We start from the raw sequence: 14,545 nt of genomic DNA on the forward strand, positions 1-14,545 counted from the left end.
GTGACAGGCACTGGCACTTATTTATTGAATTGAGTTGTGGAAAAACAGGAAGCAGAGTTGTAAGACCCCTTTCTCAGTTACAAATTTCCAAGACTTGAAATGTCCCAATTTTGAATCGTTTCATGTTACTCAGTAAAACCAGAACCAAGGAATGAAAATGACTTTGGAAGTTACAAGGGTAAATCTCAGCCTAATGAAAAAAGAATTTTGTAATAAACAGAGTGGTCCCCACAGTGGTCCAGAAGTCTCAGTAACTGTACTCAAACAAGAAGAATGCTTTCCTGAACCCAAGGTGGCTCCCTACATCCATCCACGGCAAGAATGGGAGTTCCATGGAAGAGCACAGTGTGTTATGTGGCACTTTTCAATTCATTTCTCAGTAGAACCCACTATGAGTAGAAAGTGGATGGAGCATGGGTGGGGACAGACATCATTATTATTCCCATTTTTTCGGGTTAGAAATTTAAGCAACTTAGGCTGAATCACACAACTAGTAAAAGCAAGAAGTCGGGCCTCAATCCAGGACTTCTGACTCTAAAGGTCAGGGCATTTCCAGCGAGGCTGTTTACCCAACAACCAAAAAATTATGACTTCAACCATTATATTTATTCATTATGGACAGAGGCAGGGATGGGCCCCAATGAAACAAAGCATGGGGGTGAGGAGCAAAGGAGATCAGCTAACAGCAAAATATCTAAACTCACCAATTTGAGCCATTTATATTTTTGGTAGGAAAGTTCTCTGAGGCTCTGTTCACATGGGTCAACTAAAGGAATGATTATCCAAATCCTACTTTAGTGTGCTTTGTTGATACAATAAATGTTTGGGGAAGTTAGTCCACATTTTAAGGGCAGTTGGAGGCAATACAATAAACATAAAAAAGCAGTGGCTCGCTTCTGCACCCAAAGCATAAATTATGCCTTAAAGATTAGGCTGGTAGATATTAAAGGAAAAAGGAAGGGGGTGGGGGTTGCTTGAAATACGTTCTCTGACAACTCTTCCAGGACAATCTCACACTTGAATCTGACAACAGGAGTTTAACACAAATGGGTCAACCATTGAATGATTGCTGAAGCTTGCAAGATTTTCAAGGAAAGACATAAAGGTGTCAAATTTCATGAACCTGTCTACCAAGCACAGAAAGTGGCAGGTTGCCAAAGGCTGGACGGTGTTCACTCATGTGAGATGCTGGGAACTTGAACCTCTACAATGCCTGTCTTGCCACTTAACCACAGTGGTGAATGATTCATTTCAACTTTCCAAAGACCTCATAAACTCTAAGTCAAATGCTGCTAATCATAAAAACTTCCTTTTACTCAATACTCTGTTATGCAACATTACAGAATCGACATGAAGTTGTCAGATAATACGTTTTAAATGTAGTATCTGGGTACAAGAGAAGAGCCTATAGATGTGCCAACAAGTCAGATTCAATTACGCTGCATTTTAGTGTGCCAGGTTTGTGCATCAAAATGTTACTATTGTTATTTACATACAGCTGGTACCATGTTCATACATATAAGTGTCATCCCTTCCCCAATATCTAGTTATAAATCTAAGAAATTACAGGCTCCTTGAGAACAAAACTAATTCTAGCTTACTCCTCTCTGCTTCAGTCTCTTGCACATAATAGTGTAGAGCACAGGACACAGAGGTCAGAAATAAACAACAGGTGATTGCAGTAAGAACATTCCCTACAGATTGGCAGAAAAGGCAGACTATGGGAACAAGAGAAATACTGGATTAATAAGAATGGAGACGATCATTCAGCAAAGATGACAGTGGGAATTCCAGAACAAGAAGAAAGCACAGGAGGTAGACATGAATTAGCAGGCTGTAAAGATGCATGGGGGGACTAGTTACCCTGCACAATGCAGCGGGAAACCTCAAGTGGGGGTGTTTCCAAAACACCAGCGTCCATCCAGACCAGCCTCTGTGAACTTCTTCTGTCCCAGAACAGCCTTATAACATGGGTGGCAGAATAGGGTGACAGAGGCAAGTGTGCAGTTAAGGAGCTCTTCAGGTAATTCTGAAAAACTCTCCTCCAGATGACAGTGACTAAATATTGTTGCTTTTTTCTTTTAATCTCAAATATAGATGTGTGATCATTTTGTAAGACCAAAACTATTGTGAATACTGTCAAGTACCAGCAAAGCGTGAGCCACATAGGACACACCAACAACTTGTTCAAGAACTGATGACTTAAGATGGACAGGCATTGGCCATTACAACAAGAAGGGTACACGCAGCACACCTGGGGAGTGGGCCAGGGTAGACAGGGAGCCACAGAAATCAACGGGGACTATAAGTGTATCTGATAAGCCCTCTCTTTCACAGTTCTTCACCGTCTGCATTCCAAGTCTGGGCACAAACTTTAATAACAGACCAATGTTTCTGAAAAACAGATGATAAGATTAGAAGTAAAAATAAAGAATATTTGCTCATTAAAAAGATTTCCAAACAGTTATTTATGGACAAACACAGACCAAAGTATATATTTGCAAGTAAGGACCCTGCTCCTAAGTTAGCTATCAATTATAAACCCCTTCAAGCTCAGATACTAACCTGTGCATTGCTTTCCAAAAAAACCTTATATGTCTCCAAGGGTTCTGATCATGCCAAATGTTTATGCCATCGCTATGTCTCCATTTGGAAGTGTGTCATCGTCACAGGCAAAGCTCATTGAAGGGGCTTCACCATTAAAAAAAGCCAATTCATCCCTTGGGAAATGCCTTTCCTGTAAGTCTCCTGAAACCAAAGGAAAAAACCCAGGAGTTTCTGCATCTAAGCAAGGTCAGCTCTAAAGGTGTTTGGACTACCAACTCGCCTACCTATTTACCTTTTTCATTATCTTACAAATGCATAAAAGCATTTATCTGTCCATCATTCTATTCCCTCTCTAGTCAACAATATTGACTGGGTACCTACTCCCTGCCAGGCACAGCGAAGACCATGACAAACAGAGCATTATTTGCTCCTCCGAAGGAATGGATTCTCTCACATGGCATCAGGCTCAGCAATCTCTCGGCACCTTTTGCAACTCTCTCTAATAACCTGTCTGGTATGAAGGTCTGGTGGCCATCGTCGACATAGCAATGCCCGGGATCACTGCTCTCTCTTCTGGAAATATCTATATCTTAAGTTTCAGTCTACACAATCAAACTCTTTGAGCTTTTCTAAAATTTGACATAAGATGAGTAGGTGAGGCAGAGCTAAAACGGGGATCTGCAATTATACTGGAGGGAGCCTAGAAGTCCTGCATCATTTACATTCAAGTAACGGTAGCTTCTGAGTGAATTTCAGGAGAAATAAAATCACTTCAAATATTAATTACATGAGAACATTGTGAATACGTTTTTACCACTTACATGTCAACAAACATGCAAATATCATGACAGAACAAAGGGTACATGAACTTTTAATAAAACATTTTATAAAGCTTATGATAATACTTTTTGCTCAGTAACGTACAGTATAATTAATCAATAAAAATAAATCCTAAAAACACCCTCAGCAATGGAGCCTTATGAGGCCCACTTAGTACCAATCGCTACCTATATGGAAAACAAAAGCAAATCCACTGCCCCTTAAGAAAGGGGAGAATGCTTCCCATCACAAATCATGGTGTGGGCTCTCCTTCTTTTGTGACCTGCTTTGATTCCAAATCTGATATCATGTTCTCCAAAACTCAGTTTTGAGGTCTCAAGGCATCTGCCTCCATAACTATGTTGCCTCTGCATCCTTCCTATTCCAGACAGGAGACTTTACTCAAGACCCTCGTAGGGCCAGCTTCCACCAAGGCCTCCTCTGCACACCCTTTTGCTTTTGTCTCTCTCAGGCCTCCTCCGAGCTCATGCAGCCCTCTCACACTCGGCCCTGTGTGATAACTATGAACTTGTGCACACTCTGGGCACAGCCCTGTTATATCCACACTGAGCAATAATTATGTGCTTATTTGCCTGTGTCAAGTCCATTCATCCATCTTGAGGCCAATATTAACAAACTGTAGCTATGGGCATTTCAAATGACCCTAACTCAGTCCCTTGACTAGTAAAGACTAAGAGAGAATGAAGCAGGCCACTCCAGATCACAGATATTCACATGGCTCATCCCCTCCTTCATTCCAATGTCATCTCCTTCCCTGACCATCCTAGCTGAAAGAGCAACATGCTCCATGTGTCCCTGGCATTGCCTGCCTTCCTCACCCACTTCATCTTCCCCATGACTCTTACCACTGCCTGAGGCCATCCACAGAGCCAGCTGGAAAGAGAGGGAGAGGGCGCTATCTAGAAGAACAGAAGTAGACATGGGTATTATTTTAGAAGTTAATGGTTTTTGTATCTGCTAGACCATAAGCTCCATTAAGGAATGGCCATTAATGTATTTTGGCCTGTGAGATATAGATCTCTCTTATCTGGAATAGTACCTGAGAAAGGACACATTCTCAGTGAATACCCATTGGTAAATCTGTGTGTTTTGACCAAATTAGAAACCCAGAAACATAAGATCAGATGGAAAAGGGAGGAAAATTTGCTCAGCAGAAATTTGATGTGCCCAGCTGGGCCACCGGGCAGAGGGGATTCCAGCAAGCAACTGGTCTGAAACTTAGGAAAGAGAGAAATTTAGTTTGGAAAATTAACGACGTAATGGGAGTTGACTGAAGCCAGGGGTAAGGGTGACTGTCAAGTGGCTGGCCACTGTACAGTGAAAAATAACAGCATATACCTTGTAGGGATGAATGTACTAAAGGAATTAGTACATGTGACACATTTGATCTATCTCTTCAAGGCTTAGCCAAATAACTACATAGTAAGTACTCGATAAATGCTTATGGAACATATGAACACCTTTTAATACTGGCAAACACTACTTTTAGTGCCAAATGATGAGCATTTGGACACACAACATTATATGAGGTTCTGTTTTTCTTCTGCAGGATTTTGAGTTACTCTAGTCTGTTCAAAGTTTAAAGAGATGTCCCAGTATTACTGACACTAAAAAAAAAGAAAGAAATGCTGCATTACTTTTTACTACCTTGTGGGGGAAAAAAAAATACAGAACTTAATTTCCCAGAATGGGACATAAAAGGAAAAAAAGCATTCCTATGTGATCCATGAACACAAATGTTTATCTACCATGACAGGCACAAACACTAGCATTATGAATTTAAACTCAAGTCCATGAGGAGAAAAACTTCTTGGCACAGACTAAAACGTAGTGACAAATGTGGCACTGGAGCTAAACTCAGAGGATGAGTTAAATGTAAAGGTCCTGTTTCAAGAAGAAAAAAAAAAATACTGGTTGGCTTAGGTGGTGGGCTTTTAAGTTTGCAACTAACTATAGCTTAACTAAAAATAAGCACTTGATGTCAATGATGGGAAATAAACAGCATGATGGACACCCCACTTAGAAGAGGTAGTCAAGGAGGTCAAGGTCAAACACCAACATATCCATGACTGCAGCAGGATCAGGAGCCTGTGGCAAGTGCCTCTGCAGAAAGGACCTTCCAGTGGAGGGACCCCGAAGTCTTGCTGGGTGGGGCCACAGAGGAAGTGAGCAGAGCTCTTCACCAGCTACAGTCAGTGTATCTCTGCTTTAATTTATTTATTTATTTAGGGTACAAGGGATTGAATTCAGGGGCACTTGACTACTGATCCACATCCCCACCCTATTTTGTATTTTATTTAGAGATAGGGTCTCACTGAGTTGCTTAGGGCCTCACTTTTGCTGAGGCTGCCTTTGAACTGATCCTCCTGCCTCAGCCTCCCAAGACACTGGGATTACAGGCGTGTGCTACTGTGCCCAGGTGCTTTTTTTTTTTCTCCTGTTAAAATTTCACTTAAATTTTTGAAGAAAAGATTCACCATTAAAACACACACACACACACACACACACACACACACACACACTTTGGAAGCCACTGCTCTGGGACAAATTAATTCTATGAAGAAAAAAAATTACAAGATTTAAAATTTTGATTTTTGTGTCCATCTCTACAATTGGCTGAAGAATGTCTTGAAAGCCAGGACTGGTGGTGCAGGCCTCTAATTCCAGCAACTTGGGAGGCTGAGGCAGGAAGATCGTAAGTTTGAGGCCAGCCTCAGCAACTTAGCTATCCTATCTCAAAATTAAAAAATTAAAAAGGGCTGGGGATGTGGCTCAGTGGTAGAGCAACTCTGGATTCAACTCCCAGTACCAAGGGGGGGAAAAGGAAAAAAAATTTTTTTATATATATATGATCATAATCTTGAAGATGGGGCAGGTTAGTATAGAGACTCAGATGTGTGAGGTTTAGCATTTTGTAATGTTTGAGTTTTGTATAAGAGAATCAAATGTTTTTCTCATCAAAAAAGTGCATGAGATACTTTATTTTCAACTATTTAACTTTTCTGTTTTTCACAGAAAAAAAAAATCCAATTGCTTCCCTGGCAAAGATGAAATCCTGCCAAGGCCTCATACATTAATTACTGTATTTATGCCAAGAAACAAGAGAAACTATCCCATGTTTATAGTCAAAATCTATTCACACAAAACCATTCTCTAAGGGAATTGTGTGTACTGGAATCATATTCTTTTTCTAAGCAACTTTCATAAATTGCTGTGTGCTTTTCTTTTACAGATGAAAATTAAGTGTTCTGATTTTTAATTTAAAATGGTATTTAACTAAATGAAGAAAACAAAACAAGGACAGAGAACAATGAAATTAAAGCAGAAATTAATTTCTCTCTTAATGCCAGCCCATCTCCCAGTTCCCAAGGCCTAAGGGGGAGAGTACCTTCATGAAATATAGATCATGAACTCAATAGGTTCTGTTCTAATTCAGAGTTGGAAGATTTGTCTTCAGACTAGGGAGAACCACTAATGGTGAACATGAAGATCTTAGTTCCTGAGAGTATTTCAGATTTTCCTTTTGGCTGTTGAAGATGTTGGCGGGGTAGGGCTGGGGCTGGGGCTGGGGCTGGGGCTGGGGCTGGGGCTCAGTGGTAGTACAATTGCCTGGCATGTATGAGGCCACTGGGTTTGTTTCTCAGCACCACGTGTAAATAAATAAAATAAAGGTCTATCAACAACTAAAAAAAAAATATTTTAAAAAAAGATGTATGCAAGGTAGCCCCCATATACCAAGATAAAATGGCCCAGCCCTCTTTTATCAGGACAAAGGCTCTCCAAGGTCCCAAGAGGAAAGGTTGAGTTCAGATATTACTTTCATGCCCTTTCTAACCCCTCCCTGTGACCCATGACACGTACGTGAGAAGCAACGGGTCAGGGTTAAAAGCAGTCTAGCCACAGAGCCCAGCCCAGCTAACTGGCCCACATGGTGGCTGAACCCTGACCTTGGCCTTACTGTCTCCATTCTCTGACCAGATGTGTTAACTGGCTGCAGATTCCTGAATTAGATCTCAGATGTGTGCGTCCCTTCTAACAACAATAACAAAAAAGAAAGTGATGGGATGTCATTTTCTCTAGTAAGTAAAAATTGCTCTAGTTATCCATAGCTAACCACCTACCAGCAAATTCAATATCCACAGTAAACAACAGATTTAAATCCCTTTCTCCACAAGATTCCTCTGTATTCGAGGGTTACAGGTGCCTCACTGAAATCAAAACGCTCTCCTCAGAGATAACACTGCTCACACACCAGCCTGGGTTCCTGAGCTTCCCTTTGCATAGACTGAAGGCCAATCATGCTGGAACCCGATGGTTCTTCCTTTAGCCCTCAGCTCTGTATATGTTCCTTGTCACCACACACTGTGCTGCCTCAGTGCTCTCTCTATAAGTCAGACCTGCTGATTGTCAAGGCAGGAAGGCCCTTAGAATCTGGTGTGGATATCGTTTTCTTAAAAGAGCAAACTCGAATCCAGAGAAATGAAGTGGCTTCCATAGTGGCAGTACAAGGGACAGTAAACCAGACACTCCCTCCTAATCCTGTGTTTGGCCAAGGATTACAAACCAGTAATCCACACCACTCTGGGTGCTCAGGTGTGTCTCAGGGAGGGGGGGCAGGAGGAGGTGAGCAAAGACCTCTAGGGCAGAGGCAGGTTATTGTTTCATATATTAAGGTTAAACACAAGATTTCATTTGAAAGGGAGAGCTCCACAGTAAATAAATAAACATCTTGAAAACCACCACATGGCAGAACTAACTTCAAATAAAAGGAGAGTTGAAAGCGAGAGAGGACTAAAAACATATAGGGTCTTATTTTAATGAATGGGGCCTTTTAAAAATGGGACAAGAAAAGAAAATAGCACTAAATCCAAATGTTATAGCTTAGCATTCTTGCCTTTATTTTTGCCTGCCCAGGAAAATAAAACAAAAAGACAAAAAGAAGAAAAACAAAGGAAAGATAATGCATTGGAGTTTCTAGCTCCCTGGAAAAGCCGACTGACAATTTCTAGAACAAAGTCAGAGCACACACTTAATCTCCTAATTTAAATTCCTAAATCTTTACTCAAAAAAGAATGGAAGAAATTAGAGTTCTCACAAATTACCTACAAAAACAAACAAATAAAAAGACTCCTAGTTTTGCCTTTTGATCTGCTATCCTCTGAGCACCTCTAACAGCTTTCAATTTTTCTCATTCCTAAAAGAAATCAAATTCTTCATACAGGTGCTCACAAGCCCTTGAACTGTACCTCTTTAGGGTCAGTAGGTGGGAGGCAAACTGGCTAGTTACCATGTGTTTGGCACTGGACCTGGGAACAATTTGGAGGAGGAGAAGGAGATGGTTCTCAGGACAGTAAGTCACCAAGAACTATGCTCACTGTGGTTTGGCAATCCACAAAGAACTTTTTCTTCAACTTTTCAATTTTGATCATTCTAGGCTCATACTGGAGCCAGATGATTTTTAAAACCTTTAAAATCTTGCTCCAGATAATCTTTTCAAAGTCAACTCTTTAAAGTTATGGTCTCCCAATGACATTGAACTGAAAGCTCTTGCATTTTATTGTTAATTCAAAGCCAGCAAACCTGATGGTTGGTAAGTAGCCACAAGCTGAAGTACAGTTCTTTAGGGGTTTGTTTATTATGTTCAATCAAGTCATCTCTGTCTGAGCCCAGGTCTTCTCAGTGCCATTCTCTGAAAAGATCAAATGTTATTTCCTAAAATGACAACCCCTCTTACTTCCTCTGCCTCACCCACCCCTAAGTTTCCACAATGCAAATAAGAAACACAGCCACACACAGATATGGAGAACTCAACACATTTTAAGAATCAAAGGACAGCTTTACAAAGGACTGATTTTACTTATGCTCTAATGATATATGAATACTAACATGAATTGTTTTATAAACTTGGAACACTGCAAAAGGCCATTTTGGTCAGCCTCCAAGCAGACTTACTTCAGTGAACTAATTTTTATGTTCTACTTTTGAAGATCTCCAGGACAGAAATTCGACAGTTTCCCTTGCTAGCTTGACTTGTGGTTTCATTTCCTTCAGCGTCAAAGGAGACTGTTCTCTCAATTTTTTTTTTAAGTTAAATAAGAGTTCAACTCTTTAAAAAAAAAGGCACCTAGGTTTCCAGAAGGAGTGGAATAGATGATGTCAGAAGTGTTGTACCTAAAATGATTCCTGGAAGGCATTTCCTAAAGAAACAGGCATTCATCTTACCCCTTGATCTCTTGGTAGAGGAAAAAGGGTTTCCTGAAACTAGAACAACACAAAAGTGAACAACCAAGAACTACACACTAAACCACAGGTCCCTGGAAAATGAACTTAGGAAGCCATTCCTAAGGCATGCTGCTCTTCCCAAGCCACGTCCATGGTGCCTGCACACACAACTCAAGTTCACCAGCTGAAAAAGGAAAGTAATTTACGTGCAATGAAGAAATATCCCCTACTCATTGAGAAAAATCGTTTCCAGGTCTTCCATACGGTCCAAATGAAGAAATTGTTGGGTTTTGGTATCCTTCTTCTTTTCTTTAATTTTTTAAAGAGTTTCCTAAGCAATATCATACTCAGTTTTCTTACATTTTTTTTTTAAGGTGAACTTTCCGTCACATTACACTCCTTGAAACAAGTCTTCCGAAGATTTTGCCCTTGGCCTCCTGGAATTTTTCAATGAAACTAGAAAGAGATGTTTACCTGACCCTAAATGTTATCCTAATGAAAATTCTGCTTTCGATTCTTTGAACTCTTCTCTTTCTCTTTCCTTGTCATGCCCTCTGGGAAAGAAAGCAAGTACAGATGTTGGCTGGACCTCAACTGGCAAACACCAAGATAACTGAGTTCTAACAGTTCCTCAAGGACCTGGGCAACATCACAAGGGGATGGGCTAGGCTCCCTTTTCTGGCACGGCCATCTGCACTTCACCTGCTTAGATGATCAATGTAAAGAGAGGACATGCCAGCATGTTGTCTTTCTGACAAAAATAAGATGTTAATCACAGGAAGAAGAAAAAGCATATCATGGGTTTTTCCAAAACAGAGAGAGCAGAAAAAGCTATGACCTCAGGGGGAACAAAAAGAGAGGAGAGAATCGTTTTCTGCCAATTAAGGGTCAAAGTGAGGTAGGGTCCAGGTTTTCTCTGGTAGGGGTCACGTGAGGAGGTTTGGAGTTGGGTGCCTACAATCAAGGTTTAGTTGATAATTTCCTTTACTTGTAAGAGGAAAGATTCTGATATGGAGGTTTTGGCAATTTCATTTCCAACAATCACATTTACCCATGTTTAGGAAGAGCTTAGGCAAGTACACACACACAGGAGTCTAATCAGATGTATTCCAGAGACTTCTTATCCAAGAGGGCTTCTACAGAGGACAAGTGCTTTTTTCTCAAACGAGAGATAAGGGGGAAGATAAATATGTATTTTCACTGGGAAATGTATTTCAGGAATCATTTAGGTAAAAGGTTTCTGACACCATGCCATTCCAGTGCATCTAGAAGTCTGGGTCCCTGGTAGCAAGCTTGTTCCTAGCAACCTGTCCTGTAACAATGCAAAACAACTGTGTTATCCTCAAAAACAAAGCTGAGCATTGTTGGGGCTCATACTCTCAGCCTACTTCCTGGTCCTAGAAGCTACTATCCAATAGCAGAGGAAGCACCTATTCACTGAGAGCTATGGTTTGAGCAAGCCCTCCTGGGAAGGTACACTCAGTAAAAACCAGTAAAGATTAACCTGAACCCAGTACAAAGGGTAGATTATTTCCTCTATCTTTTGGAGTGTGATTCTACAAAAATAAAGAGATGAAAACTGTCCTCAACTAAAGTAAAAAGACACTTTTGTGGCTTCCAAAAGACCCAAGTTCAATGATTTCACTATTTGTTGCAATCTGGTCATTTTCCTACACTGTAGGTCAAGACAGCAAAACCAACTGGGGCCATGTTTGGAATTTTCTCAAATTTCAGGAACCAGTCAAGTAGAAAGATGCATCTATTACAACACCCATCATAATGGCTTAATTTTCACTTGTTGACAGACTGGACTGATTGGTTGGTAGGAGGCCAGAAAAATTGCTGTTTGGAATTTCACCTAATAAGAACTCTTTTCATTTATATTCCAACTTGGTATATCTAATCAAAGATTTTAATGGGATTTTTTTTTAGGTGAAAGAAAACCAAACAAGTCATTGGAGTTTCTCCCTGTGTATACGATTCAGAAGCAAAATGCTGGAGGACAGTTACAGTGGTCAAATTCAAAAAACCGGCAGTGACAGGAAATAAGTAAATAAATAAATAATTTCAAGTTCTTTGCTCATCTTCACCCAGTTTAATTTGGACTGACTACTGCTTTGTCTCTGGACTACTTTGTCCTAAATAGGAGCCCTAGAATTCAAACAAGGGAACTATGTTGTTCCCATTCCATTCAAAGTTTCATTGGCTTAAGTTTAATATCAAAGGCTTAATTTTTTAAGAATGATTTGAAAGGAGGTTTTACTTCTAGATGTTAAATAAGGTATCTTTCATCTTTAATCTTAGTTTAGGTTGGAACCATCTGGCCTCAACGCTGACTCGGCTCTCAGCAAGTGGCTGTTTGGAAGACATTATAAATGGAGATAGCATTCTAAGTTCAAGATTTCATTGCGGGAGGGAATGAGCTGGTCAGTTTAGGATTTTCATAAAAATTCTGATTAAAATAAAAAGTTAGAACAGAAGCCTATGATTTTTTTTTCCAGTTTCCCTACAGGATGTACACATGGAAGAAAAAGCCACCCGGGATGAACAACTTCTCAGGGGAAGCAAAGAGAAACAGAGCAACAGCCCATTTAGAACATGTGCAGTGAAAATGAAGGAAGATCTGACTGCAGCTTTGGGAGCTCTTGCAGGGAGGTGGGTCCCTACCTGTCATAGGAAATGTGATACAGAGCGACATAAAGCGCCTGGTTCTGCTGGGGATAAAAAGGTTCATAAATCTTTAAAGAATGACTTAAAGGATTAGCTCTGGACAGAGCCTCAGTGTCACTGACCTTCAGACGGTCTGAGGGTCAGCACCCGTCACAGCTCTCGCTGTCTCGTTTGATGGGGTAGACGAATCTTCAAAGGTTGAACTTGGGTATGGGGGATAAATAGAAGACAGATGATGAGAGAGGTTCAAAAGCTACTGCTATTCTTGGAAACTATTCTGGGTGTGTGTAGGAGAGGGTCAAAGTGTTCAGCCAGGAAGCTACCTAGCCATACCTGAGTCCAGGGAGATAGCACCTTTTGCAACTAAAACCTCAAGAGCACTGAAACCTTGGCAGTAACAATCGTCATCATTGTCATCATCATCACCATCTTCTTCCTCCTCTCCTTATGTACTAAGTGAACCCTTCCTTGCTAGGTGCCAGGTACTATGCTAAGCACTTAATAACACTTATCTCCACGGAACACTCACAACAATTTTATCAGACAGATCATGAATTCCATTTTAGAGATGGGGAAATTGGAGGCTGGATGGAAGGATGAATTAGCGTGACCAAGGTCAAAGAACTAACAAGCAGCACAGGCGCTTCTCATGCTACTTCTCGAGGGTGTAACAGGCCATGGAATCCCAGAACTCAATGTGGAAGGAGTGACGAGATCAGTTTTTCATATACTTCTCTAAAGGACTTGTGGATGAGGAATGACATCAACTCTGGAATTCGGATTCTTGGGTTGAAGTACCATAAGGTACCACTTGTGGTTTGAGGCTATAATGGCATAACCCTGAGACCCTGCCTAGCACTGAGCCCAGCTCCCACAGGAGGCTGACAGCAGTCTATTTCACTCTGTCTTCCCTGAGCAAGTTACTCAAACCTCTAACCCGGGAATCATCATTGTGCCTCCTCCCGAGGCAGCTGGGAGGATTAAGTAAGATGATTTTTAATGGGGAGGCCATCCACACATGGCTGATGGGGGTTGTTATTTCATGTTATCCCATTTGATTTCCATGTTTTCTCACTTTCAGGAGTGCTAGCCATCTGGTTTTCCAGAAGCACTCTGTGGCACACAGGAAGGTAGTGTCTCCATTTCATAAATGCAGTAACAGATGCCCAGGAGCACTGAGTCACCACGCAGCTGGTGGATGACCACAGCCTTCTGTGCCCTTCTTCTGCCCAGTCATTACAAAACCTCAACACTCTCAGGCAACTGAGTCTCATGAGTGTCCTAATGGAGATTCCAAGCGAGGCGCACATACCCCTGGCTCCACTCTCCCCTATAATAGGTAGACAACTTCACAAGACAACAGCAGAACTTTCAGATTTTCTAGGGAACACAAAGGTGATCCTTAAATTCTATCTCACTGTTCAACCCAGGATTGTTCTGGGTTCTTTGTTTAGTCACATGGTATAAGTTGTGCTTTCTAGCACTTCTAAAAAAGGACATCTCAATATAAGAGCTGGAATATTCTTACGTATGCCAAGACTTGGAAGATTCTTTTAAATCTTTTTTGCTGTCTAATGAGTGCTTAATAGATTTTTTTTAACTCAATAAGCTTCCTTTTTTATTTGCAGTGGGGAGAAACCTAGCAGCTGTTGCTTCAATAACAACCAACTGCTGGATTAGTACAACTACTCCTTCCAATTTGGTCCTTCATTATTAGCAGTAAAAGTGTTTCTTATAGTCATCTAAAGTCCTTGCCATGTGATTTTTGAAAAGCTGCAATCAAACTAGCCAAGCATGAATACCGTAAACTTCCCTAGCAATACCAAATGAAACTGTCTGCTGCACAGTCAATTAAAGTGGGTCACAGAGACTCATTTTTTCCACCTTCTATCTGCCTGGTGATGTCTGCTGGCAAAGAAGCCAGTTAGATCCCTCTTACTAAACACGACAAACAATGGCTATGGCAGACACTGCCAGCAAACCATTATGGAAGAATATCACCACTTTAAAGGGTCTGCAGGCCAAGGATAAAGGATACAATGGGAGAAGACCTGCAAAAAACGCTGGCACCTCTGATCTCTGCTCTTGTGTCTGCACCCCACACCTCTGGACAACAGCCTGAATCCTCAATGCTCCCTGCCCACATGTAAGACATTATGGGTAAGAGGGCCTGAAATTTAATCCCACATCTGCTCTTCTGCAGCCTTTGGAAATCTTAAGAGTCTCTCTGACAATTGCTGCCAAAGGCCATAATCACAGGCATCTG

The 14,545-nt window shown here is 41.1% G+C and overlaps 1 protein-coding gene across 3 annotated transcripts in view; it reads right to left on the minus strand.

Moving 5' to 3' along the window:
* Lhfpl2 (LHFPL tetraspan subfamily member 2) overlaps positions 1-14,545 on the minus strand; it is a 155,417-nt gene that overhangs the window by 80,200 nt on the left and 60,672 nt on the right. The window lies entirely within an intron of this gene.

The sequence above is a fragment of the Marmota monax genome, unplaced genomic scaffold (assembly GCF_021218885.2).
Source record: "Marmota monax isolate L192 unplaced genomic scaffold, Marmota_monax_Labrador192_F-V1.1 WCK01_AAM20220418_F8-fsc00018, whole genome shotgun sequence".
In the NCBI taxonomy this organism is placed as follows: domain Eukaryota; kingdom Metazoa; phylum Chordata; class Mammalia; order Rodentia; family Sciuridae; genus Marmota; species Marmota monax.